General features: G+C 42.0%; 1 pseudogene; it reads right to left on the bottom strand.

Annotated features, from left to right (window-relative positions):
* LOC115148868 (vacuole membrane protein 1-like) overlaps positions 1–18,419 on the bottom strand; it is a 48,478-nt pseudogene extending 30,059 nt beyond the window's left edge.
* Positions 18,420–18,548: the final 129 nt, after the last annotated feature.

Raw genomic sequence — 18,548 nt, 5'->3', positions numbered from 1 at the left:
GATAGAACTGCCCAAGGGGGTGGAGTTGCAATCTACTGTAGAGATAGCCTGCAGAGTTCTGTCATACTATCCAGGTCTGTGCCCAAACAATTGAAGCTTGTACTTTTAAAAATTCACCTTTCCAGAAATAAGTCTCTCACTGTTGCCGCTTGTTATAGACCCCCTTCAGCCCCCAGCTGTGCCCTGGACACCATATGTGAATTGATTGCCCCACATCTATCTTCAGAGTTCATACTGTTAGGTGACCCAAACTGAACACCCCGGCCGTCCTACAATCTAAGCTAGATGCCTTCAATCTCACACAAATGATCAAGGAACCTACCAGGTACAACCCTAAATCCGTAACCATGGGCATCTTCATAGATCATTCCAATCAACTTGCCCTCTAAATACACCTTTGCTGTCTTCAACCAGGATCTCAGCATTCATTGCCTGCGTACGTAATGGGTCCGCGGTCAAATGACCACCTGTCATCACTGTCAAACGCTAAACACTAAAACACTTCAGCGAGCAGGCCCTTTCTAATCGACCCGTCCCGGGTATCCTGGAAGGATATTGACCTCATCAGTAGAGGATGCCTGGTTGCTCTTTAAAAAGTGCTTTCCTCTCCATCTTAAATATTAAGCATTCCCCATTCAAAAAATGTAGAACTAAGAACAGATATAGCCCTTGGTTCACAAAAACATCCTGTGGCAACTTTTCAGGGAAGTCAGGAACCAATATACTCAGTCAGTTAGGAAAGCTAAGGCTAGCTTTCAAACAGAAATGTGCATCCTGTAGCACAAATTCCAAAAAGTTTTGGGCCACTGTAAAGTCCATTGAGAATAAGAGCACCTCCTCCCAGCTGCCCACTGCACTGAGGATAGGAAATATTGTCACCACGAATAAATCTACGATAATCGATAATTTCAATAAGCATTTTTCTACGGCTGGCCTTGCTTTCCATCTGGCTACCCCTACCCCGGCCAACATCTCAGCACCCCCTGCAGAAACAAACTCATTGCCTCTTTGCTTGACATCATGGGAAAATCAAAAGAAATCAGTCAAGACCAGAAAAAAAAAATTGTAGACCTCCAGAAGTCTGGTTCATCCTTGGGAGCAATTTCCAAACGCCTGAAGGTACCACGTTCATCTGTACAAACAATAGTACGCAAGTATAAAAACCATGGAACCATGCTGTGGTGCGAAAAGTGCAAATCAATCCCAGAACAACAGCAAAGGACCTTGTGAAGATGTTGGAGGAAACAGGTACTAAAGTATGTATATCCACAGTAAAACGAGTCCTATATCGACATAACCTGAAAGGCCGCTCAGCAAGGAAGAAGCCACTGCTCCAAAACCGCCATAAAAAAAGCCAGACTACGGTTTGCAACTGCACATGGGGACAAAGATCGTACTTTTGGAAAAATGTCCTCCGGTCTGATGAAACAAAAATAGAACTGCTTGGCCATAATGACCATCGTTATGTTTGGAGGAAAAAGGGGGAGGCTTGCAAGCCGAAGAACACCATGCCAACCGTGAAGCACGAGGGTGGCAGCTTGTAAACCAACAATTAAGGTTATATCCAGGAGCCAAGACCAAGATTTAAACCAGGACATTGGTCCCACCCCCAGAACCAGTGAGTTGAGACCATGAGATCAGGAGTCCATGGGCCCTTTCTTCAATTGTAAGAAACTTAAGTAGAGCAAACTCGAGTACAGTACAGTACAGTAGAGCCATGCTGGAGAGGGGTGCAATCCCATCACCTGGTGATATTGGTAGGGGTGTGACTTAAGACACATTCACATTAGGGCTCCCGAGTGACGCAGCGGTCTAAGGTACTGATCTTAGTGTTCGAATCCAGGCTGCATCACAACCGTCTATGATTGGGAGTCCCATAGGGTAGTGCACAATTGGCCCAGTGTCGTCCGGGTTTGGCAGGTGTAGGCCGTCATTGTAAATAAGAATTTGTTCTTAACTGACTTTCCTAGTTAAATAAAGGTTAAAAAAAGTAATTTAATGTGTGTTTTGGTAGTGACAAAAGGTGGGACAGCATATTTTTTGAAAAGATGTTTAAAAATAAATACAACTACTAATTAGATCAGTAGACTGTATTTCAATGTAATAATAGAACAACAAGATGTTCTATTGAAATAATAGTGTAAAGAAATTGTTATATTTTCAAACATGAAGCCAGGGTTTGGGACAGCCAACTCTCAATAGAAATAGGTGATGACTTTGTACTATATTAATTAACAATATGTTGGTTACTGACTTGGTTTGAATTAAGTTTTTTCAAAATTTTCTTTGGGGGGGGGGGTAGGACAGCAATTTACACCACTTCTGTAGAATTCCTCATTTCCATGCAGTTTAAAACCATCCCAGCGTCATGCTAACCAAATGAACTACTGCCTGTGCTAGGATTTTCTCAGCTCCTCTGGTTGGTTCAAACTGTCAGGTCTGGTCTGGTCTGGTCTGGTTGGGTTTGGCCTCCTGTGGTAGCCGTGATTCTGCCATTCCAGAAGGGTTACACATTGACGAACCCCACTCTGGTCTAGCATGGCTTCCTTCCTCTGAGGGGGACTGGCTGTGTGGCTTTCTTTCACAGTGAGAGGCTGTTGTGTTTGGTGTTAACAATGGTCCTGTTCCTTCTCTGTCCAGTTAAGGAGAGGCTGGTAGACATACTCAGCCACATGCCTCAGATGACCGAGTTGTGCGATAGAAATTGTTGCGAGTGTGATTCAGCAGTTCTAAACACACACGCGCACACACAAACACTAACCCAGTGTTCTTATTTCCACATCTCTCTGGCATGCCGCTTTGATGGGACTATAGGAGTAAGTCCCAAGATGTTTTACCAAGCAGCAGACTCAAGCTATAGACACCCAAAAGACTGCAAGTGCGCTAGTCCAACGTCACTTTGACCGTACCTGCATCGTTCACCAGCAGCCCCAAACATCTAACGAACAAGCTACAGACCAGCCAAAACAAGCCAACCTGTGCTGAGCAGCAATGAATGAATGAATGAATCAACGGATGAATGAAGACATTTGTGCCTCTTGTTTATGCCCTTCAGAAACACACACGCTTTTGTGCCCTGTTTTCCATTGAGGCTTACTACCGTTTGGTTGGACAATAGCCCCCAGAGCAGCTGTGGCACACATGAACCCTGAAACTGCCACCACCTCCGGGGGCGTGAAACGCCTGACTAGACCAGCACAGTCAGGTCAACTTTATAATGCTGTAACTAATGCAGCTTTTTAGTAGGTTAGGATCAAAGATCAGATTCAGTTCTATAAAGCCCACTACTATGCAGCTCAAAATAAATACAGTAGGCCAATTGCTTCAAATTGACTTAGATCCATTTGATTTGAAGTAAAGATCTATTTCAAATGTGCCAATGGATGAAGTGACATTGAAAAGGATTGTGAAGTCAGGTGACAGGAAGGTTTACAAAGGGGTTTGAACATGATCTTGGTGTGTCACTACAGCACAAAGACAACAAACAAAGCACCAGTTCTAACACCAGAAAATAGATGGACGGCCACAGGTTTCCTCTGCCACCTTTGACACGGAGAGTAAGCATGCAAACACGCTCACACACACACACACACACACACACACACACCTGCCAGAGCACTCCCCCTCCTTCACCACAAGAGTGTGTCTGTGTAGCCCCCCCCATCCACTACTAAGATGTGGTTTCAGTGAGCCGGCAGATAGCAGACACAGGGCCGTGACTCACAGCTCACTGACACAAAGACCCAGGGGCTCTGTAAAGGGGCTCTATTGTGTAGCACTGCGTTGTGACGTGTTGGGAGGGTTGGCCAGCGGTCAGCCACCTGGCCCCTGCCCTGACTATAGGCAGGGGCCAGCGGTCAGCCACCTGGCCCCTGCCCTGACTATAGGCAGGTAAGTACAGATAACTTGTCAGCCACAGAGCCACATCACTACTGCACCACCTTAAGTTACACTGAGTCTCTGGGACTGGATAACAACTCGTGTGTGTGTGTGTGTGTGTGTGTGTGTGTGTGTGTGTGTGTGTGTTTCTCCGTGTCAAAGGTGGCAGAGGAAACCTGTGGCGCCCCCCCTTGGGTTGTGCCGTGGCGGACATCTTTGTGGGCTATACTCGGCCTTGTCTTCGGACGGTAAGTTGGTGGTTGTAGATATCCCTCTAGTGGTGTGGGGGCTGTGCTTTGGCAAAGTGGGTGGGGTTATATCCTGCCTGTTTGGCCCTGTCCGGGGGTATCATCGGATGGGGCCACAGTGTCTTCTGATCCCTCCTGTCTCAGCCTCCAGTATTTATGCTGCAGTAGTTTATGTGTCGGGGGGCTAGGGTCAGTCTGTTACATCTGGAGTATTCTCTTGTCTTATCCAGTGTCCTGTGTGAATGTAAATATGCTCTCTCTAATTCTCTCTTTCTTTCTTTCTTTCTTTCTCTCGGAGGACCTGAGCCCTAGGACTACCTGGCATGATGACTCCTTGCTGTCCCCAGTCCACCTGGCCATGCTGCTGCTCCAGTTTCAACTGTTCTGCCTGCGGCTACGGAACCCTGACCTGTTCACCGGACGTGCTTGTTGCACCCTCGACAATTACTATGATTATTATTATTTGACCATGCTGGTCATTTACGAACATTTTAACATCTTGACCATGTTCTGTTATAATATCCACCCGGCACAGCCAGAAGAGGACTGGCCACCCCTCATAGCCTGGTTCCTCTCTAGGTTTCTTCCTAGGTTTTTGGCCTTTCTCAGGAGTTTTTCCTAGGGAGTTTTTCCCAGCCACCGTGCTTCTTTCACATGCATTGCTTGCTGTTTGGGGTTTTAGGCTGGGTTTCTGTACAGCACTTTGAGATTTCAGCTGATGTACGAAGGGTTATATAAATAAATTTGATTTGATTTGATTTCAGAGGAAGTGTCAGTGTGGTTGTAATGGAGTCTGGTCATGTGAACTTTGTTTCTCTGGATGAATGTGAATAAGTGTGTACATGAATGTTGATTGTCACCAAAACTTCTAATGCCGGGCAGACACTACACGACTTTTAAAATCCTAACGTCGCTGAGCCTCTCACATTAAACAAACGTCTTTCCTGTCGTTTTTTGTCTTGCCAACTTAGTGGTGGGCACACTAAACGATGTGGCACAGACAGGGGGTCACACACTACAAGATTATTCACTTGGTCATGAGGATTGTCGATACCACGCTGCCTCACAAAAACAAGGATGTGATTAGATAGCTAGAACGAGCTGTGGCTCAAAGCAGCATCATAAACGTTTTCAGTCAGATACTCACGTTTGCCATTCAAAGGTGAAATACCTAGCCAATACATTTTGAATTGAATAACATTGTGTGTAAAGAGCTCGTCAGAGCTGTAACGATTTGACACTTTGGCAAGTACAAATGCATACTAGTTGTAGACTCTCCTGTTCGAGAGTCAACACACATTCTGGGTGATGCGATAAAACGTCATCTCACTGGCTTCTTCTCTGGCGAGCTCTCATTGGCTATTGCTGATCACCGTTCTCAAATCTTGTCGTTGCATAGCTCACACTACAAGAGCATTGCAGATTGTGCCGATAAAATCAAACATGTTTGAAAATATTGGGACGTCTGGACGGGATCGGTAGCTCTCAGATTGCATCTCTGACCCCTTGGAGATTTTGCAGCTAAATCGGGGCAAATATTGCAGAGTGTACACCCAGCTTAACAAGACAATAGTCCAGCACTGATACAACTGAGTGGAAAGATACTGCAGATCTTGGTTGGCGCTCTCTGAGACAGTTGTCGTTAATTTCAGCTGTGTTGGTCATCATAATTACCAACAGTAAAACTTAATTTCAGGGGAAATCTGTATACGCTATGCAAACCTTTCTACAACGTGTAATTTAGACAATCCTACGCGAGGCTGGATATAGAAAACTACAGAATGCCTCCTTTAGTTAGCCAATCCATTGGGTTACTTCTGAAAGATAAGACATGGTAAATCACACTGCTTAGACAAGCTACAAAACACTCGTGTTTTTATTATCCCAAGTACAGATAGCATTTTCTGGAGGTTTAGCTGCCAGTATGGTGATAGCCATAAAGAGTGCACACACAGGTCGTTCCCACGAAATGAGTGCCTTTTGCGTCCCTTTGATAAGTAGAAATTGTGCACCAAAGCTTGCTGTAATTGAAGTGCCCTTTAATATAGACCACATGGACAATTTAATAAAGTACCCCTTGCTCAGCATTTTGACATGTCCCTTGGTGCACCCTCTGTGACTTCTAGGATGATTTGAATCCACTTAATCCCAAAATGTCTCCAAGTTTCACCATCATTATAACACCCCAGTTATTTTTGTTTTGCTTTGACAAAGTCCTTTCTGGAGATTAATATTGATTTCATGTGATTAGTGATTCTGTCCCTCATGTTCAGGTCAACCCTGTTACGTGAACTGAACTCTCGTTTTAATGTGGTGAAACTATGCCTTAAAAAAATGACATGTTCTAAAGAAATATTAGACATCTAACTGTCTGACCATAGTGTAAAAGCAGATAAGCTAGTTTTACTCCTTTTGGCCATGTTCTGGTGATTTGTGGTAGAAAAGTGAATGGGTCGAACATAACATTTCAACCCTGTTACCCGCAGACAGCCAGGCTAAAAACGTTTTAACAATTATTTATTTTTTGTGAAGCTTACTTTAAATTGCCTCTCCCTGTTGCACAAACTTTTATTCCCCCTGTCATAAGGGGATTTATGGCTGTTTTAAAATGAAATCGTCAACCCTGTTAAAATCAAACCTGTTACTTTATTTGGCACTTAATAGTATTACTACAGTATATATTTAACCTCGAGATGGGAAAACTTGTTTTTATGAATTTGAACATGTGCTCTTCATGACAGATTGTTAAAATGAGGTGAAATCAAGTTACACTACTCACAAGGCACCCAATTGGTGGAATGACCCCCCCCCCCCCACACACACACACACACACACACACACAAAAAGGACAAGTCTCAGAAATAGCGTCGAGGGGGTGAATGGGTTTGGGACTACCCTGGCCTGGTTGCGTTTATCCAAACACAAATGTGTTAGACTTGGAATATAATGGTTTTTTGAATACATTGTTGCTGTTGATTTACTGTTAATCACAGCAATTTTCTAAGCTGCCCATAATTACTTAATGACAACAGCCATTACTGAATGCAATTTAATGGTGGATGACTCAAATGAGCTCTCATCAAAACTATTTACAGCTTCGCCTAGATTTCCCCAAGTCTCAGTCATCCATTCCAGGCCCATTAAAACTGGATTTAAATGGTATACTGACACATCATCCGTGGTTGACACTAGAAAACACACAATACAATCTTCCATGATTTAGGAGGACGTCACAAACACACACAAAACTGCTCTGGATGCTGTGACGAGAGGGAAATCCCTCATAGTCTTCATCATCATCATAGTTGCTGATGGGCTCAGGTATAGGACAAAGACGTAGATCCGTCTGTAGGATGTGTGTATTCTGGAATCTAAAGCCCCTGGGAGTGGAGAATGTTGTGTCCGAGATCCAGCTATTGGGGAACCACGCCTCAGCAAGTCACAGCGACTCTCTCCCTCCCCCTTCCTCCATCCCTGCCTCCCCTTCTCACGTGGCCTGGCACAGGGAGAGACAGAGAGCAGAGGGACAGACCCCCCACCCCACCCCAGGCCCCTGCTGTGAGAGCTGTGCCCGCTGTGTGGGTGGAGGGGTAGAGAGTGTTGGTAAAGAGGAGACAGGCTGGAAATAAAGGCCTGTGTTGCTGGAGCAGATGGGCCAGAAGCAGGAGTGCTGAGTCATGTGTCTGAGCTGAGACTAAACACATACACACACTAGGAGAACTACAGCCATCACAGCCTCTCTGCCTAACCTTGAAATCAGATCTACCCTCTGGTTTTGAGATGCATTGACAACTCTATTGTTTTCAAGAGCAGTTACCCTCTCCCTCTAAGTAGCTTGGTGAATCATGAGTCCACTCCAACCGAAGGCAGAAGAGGTGTGTGTGTGTGTGTGTGTGTGTGTGTGCGCGCGCGCATGGGTGGTGTGTGCGTTTCTCCAACAGCCAGTCGTGTCCATGTACACTACCATTCAAAAGTTTGGGGTTACTTAGAAATGTCCTTGTTTTTTAAAGAAAAGCGCCTTTTTTGTTTGATTGATCAGAAATACAGTGTAGACACTGTTAATGTTATAAATGACTATTGTAGCTGGAAACTGCAGATTTTTTAATGGAATATCTACATAGATGTACAGAGGCCCATTATCAGCAACCAACACTCCTGTGTTCCGATGGCACGTTGTGTTAGCTAATTCAAGTTTATCATTTTAACCTGTTGGGGCTAGGGGGCAGTATTTGCACGGCCGGAAAAAAAACGTACCCGATTTAATCTGGTTACTACTCCTGCCCAGTAACTAGAATATGCATATAATTGTTTGATTTGGATCAAAAACACCCTAAAGTTTCTAAAACTGTTTGAATGGTGTCTGTGAGTATAACAGAACTCATTTGGCAGGCCAAAACCTGAGAAGATTCCAAACAGGAAGCGCCCTCTCTGACCATTTCTTGGCCTTCTTTGTCATCTCTATCCAAAACAGGGGATCTCTGCTGTAACGTGACATTTTCTAATGCTCCCATAGGCTCTCAGAAGGTGGCAGAACGTTGAATGATGACTTTAAAGGCCATAGCTGAAAAACAGTAGCGCATTTGGTAAGTGGTCGATCTGAGAACAATGAGACTGGTGCGCGTGTGCACGAGACGACTCCATGTTTACATTTTCAGTCTTTGAACGAAAACAACGACTCCCGGTCGGAATATTATCGTTTTTTTACGAGAAAAATCGCATAAAAATTGATTTTAAACAGCATTTGACATGCTTTGAAGTACGGTAATGGAATATTTTGAATTTTTTTGTCACGAAACGCGCCGGGCGCGTCACCCTTCTTTACCCTTCGGATAGTGTCTTGAACGCACAAACAAAACGCCGCTATTTGGATATAACTATGGATTATTTGGAACCAAACCAATATTTGTTATTGAAGTAGAAGTCCTGGGAGTGCATTCGGACGAAGAACAGCAAAGGTAATCCAATTTTTCTTATAGTAAATCTGAGTTTGGTGAGTACCAAACTTGGTGGGTGTCAAAATAGCTAGCCTGTGATGGCCGGGCTATCTACTCAGAATATTGCAAAATGTGCTTTCACCGAAAAGCTATTTTAAAATCGGACACAGTGATTGCATAAAGGAGTTCTGTATCTATAATTCTTAAAATAATTGTTATGTTTTTTGTGAACGTTTATCGTGAGTAATTTAGTAAATTCACCGGGAATGCTAGTCGCATGCTAATGTAAAAAGCTGGTTTTTGATATAAATATGAACTTGATTGAACAAAACATGCATGTATTGTATAACAATGTCCTAGGAGTGTCATCTGATGAAGATCATCAAAGGTTAGTGCTGCATTTAGCTGTGGTTTTGGTTTTTGTGACATTATATGCTAGCTTGAAAAATGGGTGTCTGATTATTTCTGGCTGGGTACTCTGCTGACATAATCTAATGTTTTGCTTTCGTTGTAAAGCCTTTTTGAAATCGGACAGTGTGGTTAGATTAACGAGTCTTGTCTTTAAAATGGTGTAAAATAGTCATATGTTTGAGATATTGAAGTAATAGCATTTCTAAGGTATTTGAATATCGCGCTGTTGACTAGGGTGGGACGTTTGCCCAGAGAGGTTAAAAGGCTAATTGATCATTAGAAAACCCTTTTGCAATTATGTTAGCACAGCTGAAAACTGTTGTCCTAATTAAAAAAGCAATTAAACTGGCCTTCTTTAGACTAGTTGAGTATCTGGAGCATCAGCATTTGTGGGTTCGATTACAGGCTCAAAATGGCCAGAAACAAAGAACTTTCTTCTGAAACTCGTCAGTCTATTCTTGTTCTGAGAAATGAAGGCTATTCCATTGTGAGAAATTGCCAAGAAACTGAAGATCTCGTACAACGCTGTGTACTACTCCCTTCACAGAACAGTGCAAACTGTCTCAAACCAGAATAGAAAGAGGAGTGCGAGGCCCCAGTGCACAACTGAGTAAGAGGACAAGTACATTAGAGTGTCTAGTTTGAGAAACAGACGCCTCACAAGTCCTCAATTGGCAGCTTCATTAAAACACCAGTTTCAACGTCAACAGTGAAGAGGCGACTCCGGGATGCTGGCCTTCTAGGTAGAGTTGCAAAGAAAAAGCCATATGTCAGACTGGCCAATAAAAATAAAAGATTAAGATGGGCAAAAGAACACAGACACGGGACAGAGGAAGATTGGAAAAAAGCGTTATGGACAGACAAATCTAACTTTTAGGTGTTCGGATCACAAAGAAGAACATTCGTGAGATGCAGAAAAAAATGAAAAGATGCTGGAGGAGTGCTTGACGCCATCTGTCAAGCATGGTGGAGGCAATGTGATGGTCTGGGGGTGCTTTGGTGGTGGTAAAGTGGGAGATTTGTACAGGGTAAAAGGGATCTTGAAGAAGGAAGGCTGTCACTCCATTTTGCAACGCCATGCCATACCCTGTGGACGGCGCTTAATTGGAGCCAATTTCCTACTACAACAGGACAATGACCCAAAACACAGCTCCAAACTATGCAATAACTATTTAGAGAAGAAGCAGTAAGCTGGTATTCTGTCTTTAATGGAGTGACCAGCACAGTCACCGGATCTCAACCCTATTGAGCTGTTGTGGGAGCAGCTTGACCGTATGGTACGTAAGAAGTGCCCATCAAGCCAATCCAACTTGTGGGAGGTGCTTCAGGAAGCATGGGGTGAAATCTCTTCAGATTACCTCAACAAATTGACAACTAGAATGCCAAAAGGTCTGCAAGGCTGTAATTGCTGCAAATGGAGGATTCTTTGACAAAAGCAAAGTTTGAAGGACACAATTGTTATTTCAATTGAAAATCATTATTTATAACCTTGTCAACATCTTGACTATATTTCCAATTCATTTTGCGACTCATTTCATGCATGTTTTCATGAAAAACAAGGAAATTTCTAAGCGACCCCAAACTTTTGAATGGTAGTGTATACTCAAACTCTCCCAGTCTCACTTTGACACAAACACAAAATGAGACAAGTGCAGCAATTGCCAATGTCAGTGAACAGGAGTCTCCACTTCACTGTCTGAGTGAGTCAGTCAGGACATCAGCATTGACTCTACCTCCCTATGCTGGGTGCTGATGGTATTACATAATACCAGAATATATGGAATCAGCAGTGTTCAGGAGAATGCAACATTCTGTACAATTCAGACAGTGATGACTAAAGTCACAAAAAAAGACAACCTTCTAGAACACACACAGACACACTCACAAACATATATATCTCACTCCACTATGTCAGACAATGGAAGTGAAAGTCACATGACAATACTCATGTAGTGAAATAGTCACATGCTTGCTGACACCAGAGTAGTGAATGAATATGTCACATGACGACACTCAGTCACAGGACGCCTCATAAGCAGAGCCCTTTATGTCCACAGGAAGCTCTGGTTGATGACCTCTCAGTGACTTCCTATAGGAATGCTATAACTGAGTCCAATGGTCTTATGCTGCATTCACGTGCTAGTCGGAACTAGGAAACTCAGAATTGTCCTACTTATAAACCCGTTGTAGAAACATGAGCTCTGAGTTTCCCACTTGAAAGTATCAGAATCAACCAATATGAAGCTTTACGCAAATAACTTACCTTAATTTTAGGCCTAAGTTTCCAATAGCATGTGAACGCAGCATTACCTCCTAAAGGAGAAAATGCCCAGCAAACTGGGAACCTTTCCAGGACATTAGCTAGGATTCCCATTAAATTCTACTTAGTGTTTAGAATGTTCTGCTAACATTCAATAAAATGTTGTGGACACATCTGTAACAACCACCACAGAACATTCCCCAAAAGTTTTCAGGGAATAAGACAATGTACCAGTAATGTTTTCCCAGCAAACCAAAATTGATTCTGTGAAAGTTCCTACAACATTCGATAGGTTGCAGCAAATGTTCTCATAACACAAAAACTGTCCAGTTGTGCTGATGATTTTATAATGTTCGTTTAAAACATTCGCCTGATGTTCTTTAAAAAGTTCCCCGAATGTTTCATTAGGTTGTGGAAACAGTCTGGTGGAAACATTGTGGGGACATCACAAAATATATGTTTCTAAAACACAAAAATGGTTCAGTTATTCGGATGATTCTACAATGTTTCTTTTAAAGTGCAAAAAAAACATTCACCTGATGTTGCAAAAACATTCCTTGAACACATTTCATCTGTTCTTTAAAAGGTTCCCAGAATGTTTCTTTAGGTTGTGTGAATTGTGTGGGGATAGGACAAGAGATAGGTTCCCAAAACACTAAAACTGTCCAGTTGTACTGACATTCAAATAATCTTTATATCAGGGTGCAAAAAACATTGCTTTGTTGTTGCAAGAATGTTCACATCACAGCCTTTCAGAGTTCTTTAAAGGTTCCCAGAACATTTTATTAGGTTGTGGGAACAGTGTGGATACATTACAAGAGATACAGTGCATTCGGAAAGTATTCAGATTCTAAAATGGATTAAATAGATTTTCCCCCTCAATCTACACACAAAACCCCATAATGACAAAGGCAAAACAGGTTAAGAAATTTTTGCAAATTTAGAAGAAAAAAAAAACACTACAACTGAAATATCACATTTACATAAGTATTCAGACCCTTTACTCAGTCATTTGTTGAAGCATCTTTGGGAGTGACTACAGCATCAAGTCTTCTTGAGTATGATGCTACAAGCTTGGCACACCTGTATTTGGGGAGTTTCTCCCATTCTTTTTTGGTACTCTTCCCCAGATCTGTGCCTCGACACAAATCCTGTCGTCTCGGAGCTCTACAGACAATTCCTTCGACCTCATGGCTTGATTTTTGCTCTGACATGCAATGTCAACTGTGGGACCTTATATAGACAGGTGTGTGCCTTTCCAAATCATGTCCAATCAATTTTATTTAACACAGGTGGACTCCAATTAAGTTGTAGAAACATCTCAAGGATGATCATTGTAAACAGGATGCACCTGAGCTCAATTTCAAGTCTCATAGCAAAGGGTCTGAATACTTACTTAAATAAGGTATTTGTTTTGTCATTATGGGGTATTGTGTGTAGATCAATGAGGATTTTATTTATTTAATCCATTTTAGAATAAGGCTGTTACGTAACAAAAATGTGGAAATAGTCAAGGGGTCTGAATACTTTCCAAATGCACTATAGGTTCCCAAAACACCAAATATGCTCAGTTATGATGACGTTATTAAAAATGTTGAAGTTGCACAGGACATTCCCTTAATGTTGAAAGAATATTCTTGTGATATTCATAAAGGTTGCACAGAACATTCCATTAATGTTGAAAGAATATTCTTGTGATATTCATAAAGGTTGCACAGAACATTCCATTAATGTTGAAAGAATATTCTTGTGATATTCATAAAGGTTGCACAGAACATTCCCACAATGTTGAAAGAATATTCTTGTGATATTCATAAAGGTTGCACAGAACATTCCATTAATGTTGAAAGAATATGCTTGTGATATTCATAAAGGTTGCACAGAACATTCCATTAATGTTGAAAGAATATTCTAGTGATATTCATAAAGGTTGCACAGAACATTCCCTTAATGTTGAAAGAATATTCTTGTGATATTCATAAAGGTTGCACAGAACATTCCCTTAATGTTGCGTAATGTTCCGCAATTTCCAAATAAGTCAGTTATGACGTTCATAGCATATTTGTTTTAGGTTTAACATAATATTCCATTTATGTTCATGCAATATACATTTTAAGTTGTCTTGGAGGTCCTCAGAACAATTCAAGAACATTTTGAAAATGTTATATTTAAGTTTTACCTAATATTACCACAACATTCTCAGCATGCAAATGTGTAGCTCTTTAAAGCATAAGAATGTAAATTGGAACACATCCACATTATGTTTCTCTCCAGACTTAATGGCAAGTCGCATTTGAGGACTGTATTATAGGCTCACTACAAGGTGATATAGACACACATGCCATTTTAATTTCATTCATAGGACTTTTGATCAGCTGATAATTATACAAACAAACATATTTTTTACACTTAAAATACAGTGTTACTAGTACACAGTATATGAAGAGGATGGGAACATTTTGTCCTGATTTGGGGGTCGAATATGGTCAAAAAAACACAATAGCATTGTTATTGCCTGGTAATGCAGAGGATTAATGATCTGACTGTAGAGTTGAAGATTTCAGGTTCAATCCCACATATTCCTTAACCATGTTTCTGTAAAAAAGAATTTAAAAAAAGAATGTTTTGAAAAAGGTGGGGGGGAAATGAGGCACAGACATAATCAACCAAAAATAAAGGATGTCTTTATATCGTCCAGATTTATAAATCCAGTCAGAAATGCAGAATTTAAATAAAACTGTTCAACTATAAAAAACATACCCAATGGAAGTCCTACTTTGAAAAACATAATATTGTCCCCCGTCTTGTTTTTCACTCAGGACCGCTGCTCCCGAGTGGCACAGTGGTCTGTAGTGACGCATCAGTGCTTGAGGCATCACTACAGACACCCTGGTTCCAGGCTGTATCACAACTGGCCGTGATTGGGAGTCCCATAGGGCGGTGCACAATTGGCCCAGCGTCATCCGGGTTTGACCGGTGTAGGTCGTCATTGTAAATAAGAATTTCTTCTTAACTGACTTGCCTAGTTAAATAAAGGTTAAATAAAGAAATCATTTTTCATGATCTGAAAAGTGGTCCAAGATCTGCACTCGTAGTCTTGGATACCTTGTAAATATGAGCCCAGATGCACGCAGCATATGAAGAGGATGGGTGAAGTGATGGTGAATAACCCAGTTACCATTATTTCCCCGGGTCAGTTATGTCTAAGAAGACAAAAAAGGATGCATGGAATTCGTGATTGCATACTGCCATGGCTATATAGTGAAAAAAACGAGAGCTTCCCTGGTGGTGCAGAGGATAAAAAAAACCTGGCTTGGGAACCAAACATTGTAGATTGTCAACATTTGAAGTGTAAAAAAAATATAGTTGTGTTTGTATGATTAAATGCTGTTCAAATGTCCTATGAATTAAAATGCCATGTGTCTCTATATCACCTACAAATGTGAATGGCCATTAAACCTGGAGAGAAATAGAATGGGGATGTATTCCAATCTGCTTTAAGGAGCTACACATTTATTTGAATGCTGAGAATGTTGTGGTAATATTAGGTAAAAATGAAATAGAACATTTTCTAAATGGTCTTGACATGTTTCTGAGGACCTCCAAGACAAGATAATATATATTTTATGTCAAACCTAAAATAAATATGCTATGAACATCATATAAACTGATTTATCTGTAAATTGTGGAACATTGTGCAACATTGTGGGAATGTTCTGTGGGAATATTCGTGCAACATCCCAGACAACTCCCATTAATTAATATAATATTCTTGGAACCTTTAAAGAAGTTAGACCAGGTGTTCTGACAACATTCTAACGTCATAGGAATGTCATCACAACTGAGCATATTTTGTGTTTTGGGAACCTCTCTTGTTCCCACAACCTAATTAAATGTTTTGGGAAAGGCTGTTCTGTAAACATTCTAGCAACATCAAAGGATGTTTTGTGCACCCTGATAAACATTATCTGAATGTTAGCACAACTGGACCATTTTAGTGTTTTGGGAACCTCTCTCGTCATACACCCATAATGCTCCCACAGCCTAATGAAACATTCTGGGCACCTTTAAAGAACAGACTAAATGTTATTCTGGGAACATCCGTGTGACATCAGGTGAACGTTTTTTGCACCCTAAATAAATATTGTAGAATCATCTGCACAACTGGACAGTTTTTGTGTTTCAGAAACATATATTTTGTGATGTTCCCACAATATTCTCACCAGACTGTTCCCACACCCTAATGAAACATTCTGGGAACCTTTGAAGAACAGATGACATTTGTTTGAGGAACATTCTTGCAACATCAGGCAAATGTTTTATACAAACATTCTATAATTATCAGCAACGGGACAGTTTATGTGTTATAAGAACATTTGCATGACCTAATGAATGTTCTGGGAACTTTCACAGAACAAATTTTGGTTTGCTGGGTGAGCTTGTTTAACATCGCAGCCAACAGTGCAAGCGACTGTCGACTGAGTGATCTGCAATGTACCTTGCACCATAAATACCTACTCATTATTATTTGTAGATCAATCAGTCACAATTTACCCATGATACATTACAGTTTTGATCCTCTCGAACATGGCCAGTACAGCTACATACGTTGCATGCAGCATCTGACTCACATTCACAGACAAATGTCGCCATCTACTGCTCACAGAAGGTAAAGTGCATGGGTTCACAGTGAACCCCCTCAACCCAAGCAGGAAAGCTGCATCAACCATTGTGAAGAAGTAGACAGTATCTAGAAAGAGGAAACTAGTCACGTTGACAATAAAGCTGTGAATTGGCGAAGCATAAACAGTGTGCGAGCCTTCCTGTTCTTTATACAAGTATTCTTTATTAGCCCAGCACCTACATTTTTAAGGATGTGCGTATGACCACAAACTTTTCTATAAACAAGTCGCTGCAACCATCAAACATTGCAAAAATCATAACAAACATTCATATGGTTTCCTGTAGTAGTGAACATTTCCTGTAGAAGTGAACATGCGTCATAGACAACAGAGCCAATTTGTAAGTCGCTCTGGATAACAGCGTCTGCTAAATGACGTAAATGTAATGTAATAGCTTAGATAAGGAGCAGTGTTCTAACCATACATCTATGGTTCTACCGAGGCCTCTGTGGGTAGGGGAGCACAAGCTCACAATGACCCAATTCATCCCCTGCAATAGCCCCATAAATCCAGCTGTCTCAATCAGCTCCACATTCAAAAGCAGGCAACTTGAACGGATTCCTCAAAAGGCACTGAAAATCTACTGATCCATCAAAAAGGCCATAAGATGGCGACGTCCTCCTTTGAAACAGACAGGCGTCTTGGAAAGTAAGTCAGGTCACCCAACAAAAAATCTAATATAAAAACTTCTCAAATTACATTTGAGTGGGCTCTCCATAACACAGAATGGAGGACACCGTTTCCAGATCAGCTCCACTGGGCAATGCAATGGGACTGTGACTGCGCTGCTCCCAAATGACAGATGGGTGGCTAAGTGTTAATAATGCTCTCAGGGCAAGCTGTAAAGACTACCAGATGTTTGGAAGCCCAGATCTTGAGCCAGCCAGCCCCCATTTTTCCGCTCCGCACTGCTGCTCAAAACAAGGAGAGGAGGGAGAGAAGAGGGTGGAATGAGAGAGAACAAGAGAGAGAAAAGAGAGAGGGAGAGCAGAGGTAGAAAGAGAAAGAAAAGGGAGGGAGGGAGGGACAGAGAAAGAAAAAAAGAGAGCGATAAGAAAAAGAGAAACAGGGAGGAGAGAGGTTGGCTATCCTTGCATGCACTCAGTCAGTGGGGTCATTGAGTGCGCTCATTATTTTTTAGACTGCCTGTCAAAACACTACTGCTACCCGCCTTTCCACCACAGTGTGTGCCTATTCACTGAGGGAAACTTAACAACAACACAGTGTTCTACACACACACGCATACACCTCACACACAAATGCATGCAGTGATGCACGCCAGCACGCATGCACACAAAAACACAGCCTACCCTCTGAGACACAGGGAATCTCCTTGAACTATTAGCGATGTTCCAACTTCCTATTACAGCCGCTCCTCTCTTAGCAGCAACTCCCAAAACATCAATACCGAGTTTTAGACAGACATACGCAGGGGGACTGACTAAGTAACATCATACAGACAGGATACTTCAACCTGAGAATTAACAAGGATTTGGATGGTATATGAAAGTGATTATAGGCTAGCTGCAATCTGAGCATCAGCAGACATTTCTTTGCTATGAAATTGTCATAAGGCTCTCTCTTTTTGAATATGAACATGCATTTGCATGGTATATAACAGTGTTGCATGGAAAATGAGAGTTCTTACCAGGTACAGGAGGAAGGTGTGCATGCCAGTCCCCAGTTACCCAAGCCTACCCAGTAGGAACACCACAGGAACCTCTTCGACATGTGCTGCACACAGGGGACAGACACACAGACAGACAGAGTCAGCTTCACTGCAGACAGAGAGACAGTCAGCCATGGGAGACTCAGGCAGAGTGAGAGAAAAACAAAGTAGGAGAGACAGTAGGAGGTAGTGCGTGTGCACCCTACTCTGTTCTAGAGACAGGAGGGAGGGCCAAGAGAGTGAGAGAAGGTAAACGAGGCAGAAAGTGAAAGTGCGCCACAGAAAGAGAGGGGGAGCAGTGGGGAGAGGGTGAGAGAGAGAAAGTGAGAGAGTGAGGGAGGGAGAGGGGCAGAAAGGGTGAGAGATGGCAAATGAGAGAGCGAGGGAGGGAGAGAGTGGCAGGGGTGAGAGAGGGCAAGTGATAGAGAGAGGCAGAGAGAACAAAAGTGAGAAAATATCAGTTCG

This window comes from Salmo trutta, chromosome 15 (genome assembly GCF_901001165.1).
Source record: "Salmo trutta chromosome 15, fSalTru1.1, whole genome shotgun sequence".
In the NCBI taxonomy this organism is placed as follows: Eukaryota; Metazoa; Chordata; class Actinopteri; order Salmoniformes; family Salmonidae; genus Salmo; species Salmo trutta.
Note: the sequence above shows the minus strand (reverse complement) of the source record. Positions and strands in the feature narration are given on the sequence as shown.